This window comes from Pseudophryne corroboree, chromosome 3 (genome assembly GCF_028390025.1).
Source record: "Pseudophryne corroboree isolate aPseCor3 chromosome 3, aPseCor3.hap2, whole genome shotgun sequence".
In the NCBI taxonomy this organism is placed as follows: Eukaryota; Metazoa; Chordata; class Amphibia; order Anura; family Myobatrachidae; genus Pseudophryne; species Pseudophryne corroboree.
In genome coordinates, this window is record NC_086446.1 from 133,059,818 (window position 1) to 133,064,214 (window position 4,397).

The following is a 4,397-nucleotide window of genomic DNA, read 5'->3' on the forward strand; positions in this document are numbered from 1 at the left end:
CCCGTATTATTTAAGTAGACATTGAAATGAGGATGCATCTTGCTGCCTTTCCAATGAAGCAAATTTAATTTAGTAATAGGTGAAAAACCATCCCTACAAAGGTGTTAATCAGAGACTTGGCTTTGTGGACACTTTTCAAAGAACAAATTTGTTAGCATAAAAATAAAGCCAGAAAATGAAGAGCTGTTTAATCACTCAATTGGATGTTTTTGCCAGCATATTTCTTTTTCTCTGCAACCCACTGCTAAATTGTGCTTCCTAGCTGTTTTTATAAAATCACTGAATCAAATCTAACTCTGATTACATCAGAGAAGGCCAGGTACCCTACACCATAACAGGGGGTTTGAAATTTTGACTTGTCTACTTAAAGATCACCAAAATCTGATAACAAGGTCAATTACGTCCCTGGGTGGGATTGAACCACCAACCTTTTGGTTAATAGCCGTGGACACTAACTGATTGCGCCACAGAGACACTTTGCAAAAGTCCATACTGACAAAGGCTAATAAGCATTCATCTAAAACGTTTCCTAGAAAAACTTTAAAAAGTCAATAATCTGGAGAGTTTTTGTAAGATGTTTCTTCCATCCACCAACGAAGAAACACATTGGTACTTTCCCATGATGAGTGAGTGCTTCAGGATCTCTTGCACTTACATGTGCAGCAGAGTACAGCAATGGAAGCATGCTGGGCCCATAACCCAGCGGTAGGCAGATTGAAACTATCCTCTGCTATATGCATTTTTTTTTTGTTAATTAAAGTAATCCAAAACTGGGATTGATATTTTTGCTCTTTTATTTTTACTTAAAGTACAATAACTTTTACCATTTTAATTTGTTTTAATAGTATATTGACAGTATTGTTTTCTTTCAAAAATCCACTTAATTTTCTTTACCCTATTATTAAAAGGGTAATTGACAAAAACAAACTACATTGTCACCAGAAGAGCAATACAAAATGTACAAGTCATATATTAAAATCATCTTTCCAGCTTGAATTTCAATGATGCATTGGGGCAACGATTTTGTGAGAAACATCTTCACCCTTAAATAAAGATTTTCTTAATTCCTTACCTGTGTGCTAATTAGATATCACCTTGTTTTCACATTAAACAGACTTCCACATGAGAAAGCAGCAAGGATGCAGTGGCGTTAATGTTTCCTGGTGTCAACCCGTATTATTTAAGTAGACATTGAAATGAGGATGCATCTTGCTGCCTTTCCAATGAAGCAAATTTAATTTAGTAATAGGTGAAAAACCATCCCTACAAAGGTGTTAATCAGAGACTTGGCTTTGTGGACACTTTTCAAAGAACAAATTTGTTAGCATAAAAATAAAGCCAGAAAATGAAGAGCTGTTTAATCACTCAATTGGATGTTTTTGCCAGCATATTTCTTTTTCTCTGCAACCCACTGCTAAATTGTGCTTCCTAGCTGTTTTTATAAAATCACTGAATCAAATCTAACTCTGATTACATCAGAGAAGGCCAGGTACCCTACACCATAAGAGGGGGTTTGAAATTTTGACTTGTCTACTTAAAGATCACCAAAATCTGATAACAAGGTCAATTACGTCCCTGGGTGGGATTGAACCACCAACCTTTTGGTTAATAGCCATACACACTAACTGATTGCACCACAGAGACACTTTGCAAAAGTCCATACTGACAAAGGCTAATAAGCATTCATCTAAAACGTTTCCTAGAAAAACTTTAAAAAGTCAATAATCTGGAGAGTTTTTGTAAGATGTTTCTTCCATCAACCAACGAAGAAACACATTGGTACTTTCCCATGATGAGTGAGTGCTTCAGGATCTATTGCACTTACATGTGCAGCAGAGTACAGCAATGGAAGCATGCTGGGCACATAACCCAGAGGTAGGCAGATTGAAACTATCCTCTGCTATATGCATTTTTTTTGTTAATTAAAGTAATCCAAAACTGGGATTGATATGTTGGCTCTTTTATTTTTACTTACAGTACAATAACTTTTACCATTTTAATTTGTTTTAATAGTATATTGACAGTATTGTTTTCTTTAAAAAATCCACTTAATTTTCTTTACCCTATTATTAAAATGGTAATTGACAAAAACAAACTACATTGTCACCAGAAGAGCAATACAAAATGTACAAGTGATATATTAAAATCATCTTTCCAGCTTGAATTTCAATGATGCATTGGGGCAACGATTTTGTGAGAAACATTTTCACCCTTAAATAAAGATTTTCTTAATTCCTTACCTGTGTGCTAATTAGATATCACCTTGTTTTCACATTAAACAGACTTCCACATGAGAAAGCAGCAAGGATGCAGTGGCGTTAATGTTTCCTGGTGTCAACCTGTATTATTTCAGTAGACATTGAAATGAGGATGCATCTTGCTGCCTTTCCAATGAAGCAAGTTTAATTTAGTAATAGGTTAAAAACCATCCTTACAAAGGTGTTAATCAGAGACTTGGCTTTGTGGACACTTTTCAGAGAACAAATTTGTTCGCATAAAAATAAAGCCAGAAAATTAAGAGCTGTTTAATCACTCAATTGGATTTTTTTTGCCAGCATATTTCTTTTTCTCTGCAACCCACTGCTAAATTGTGCTTCCTAGCTGTTTTTATAAAATCACTGAATCAAATCTAACTCTGATTACATCAGAGAAGGCCAGGTACCCTACACCAGAACAGGGGGTTTGAAATTTTGACTTGTCTACTTAAAGATCACCAAAATCTGATAACAAGGTCAATTACGTCCCTGGGTGGGATTGAACCACCAACCTTTTGGTTAATAGCCGTGGACACTAACTGATTGCGCCACAGAGACACTTTGCAAAAGTCCATACTGACAAAGGCTAATAAGCATTCATCTAAAACGTTTCCTAGAAAAACTTTAAAAAGTCAATAATCTGGAGAGTTTTTGTAAGATGTTTCTTCCATCCACCAACGAAGAAACACATTGGTACTTTCCCATGATGAGTGAGTGCTTCAGGATCTCTTGCACTTACATGTGCAGCAGAGTACAGCAATGGAAGCATGCTGGGCCCATAACCCAGCGGTAGGCAGATTGAAACTATCCTCTGCTATATGCATTTTTTTTTTGTTAATTAAAGTAATCCAAAACTGGGATTGATATTTTTGCTCTTTTATTTTTACTTAAAGTACAATAACTTTTACCATTTTAATTTGTTTTAATAGTATATTGACAGTATTGTTTTCTTTCAAAAATCCACTTAATTTTCTTTACCCTATTATTAAAAGGGTAATTGACAAAAACAAACTACATTGTCACCAGAAGAGCAATACAAAATGTACAAGTGATATATTAAAATCATCTTTCCAGCTTGAATTTCAATGATGCATTGGGGCAACGATTTTGTGAGAAACATCTTCACCCTTAAATAAAGATTTTCTTAATTCCTTACCTGTGTGCTAATTAGATATCACCTTGTTTTCACATTAAACAGACTTCTACATGAGAAAGCAGCAAGGATGCAGTGGCGTTAATGTTTCCTGGTGTCAACCTGTATTATTTCAGTAGACATTGAAATGAGGATGCATCTTGCTGCCTTTCCAATGAAACAAGTTTAATTTAGTAATAGGTGAAAAACCATCCCTACAAAGGTGTTAATCAGAGACTTGGCTTTGTGGACACTTTTCAGAGAACAAATTTGTTAGCATAAAAATAAAGCCAGAAAATGAAGAGCTGTTTAATCACTCAATTGGATTTTTTTTGCCAGCATATTTCTTTTTCTCTGCAACCCACTGCTAAATTGTGCTTCCTAGCTGTTTTTATTAAATCACTGAATCAAATCTAACTCTGATTACATCAGAAAAGGCCAGGTACCCTACACCATAACAGGGGGTTTGAAATTTTGACTTGTCTACTTAAAGATCACCAAAATCTGATAACAAGGTCAATTACGTCCCTGGGTGGGATTAAACCACCAACCTTTTGGTTAGTAGCCAGACACACTAACCGATTGCGCCACAGAGACACTTTGTAAAAAGTGCATACTGACAAAGGCTAATAAGCATACATCTAGAACGTTTCCTAGAAAAACTTTAAAAAGTCAATAATCTGGAGAGTTTTTGTAAGATGTTTCTTCCATCAACCAACGAAGAAACACATTGGTACTTTCCCATGATGAGTGAGTGCTTCAGGATCTCTTGCACTTACATGTGCAGCAGAGTACTGCAATGGAAGCATGCTGGGCCCATAACCCAGAGGTAGGCATATTGAAACTATCCTTTGCTATATGCATTTTTTTTTTGTTAATTTAAGTAATCAAAACTGTGATTGATATTTTTGCTCTTTTATTTTTACTTAAAGTACAATAACTTTTGCCATTTTAATTTGTTTTAATAGTATATTGACAGTATAGTTTTCTTTAAAAAATCCACTTAATTT

At 35.0% G+C, this 4,397-nt stretch overlaps 1 non-coding gene across 1 annotated transcript; it reads right to left on the reverse strand.

The window, feature by feature from the left end:
* Positions 1 to 3,910: 3,910 nt before the first annotated feature.
* On the reverse strand, positions 3,911 to 3,984 carry TRNAS-ACU (transfer RNA serine (anticodon ACU)). The gene has a single exon. It is a non-coding gene; the product is annotated as a tRNA-Ser (tRNA).
* Positions 3,985 to 4,397: the final 413 nt, after the last annotated feature.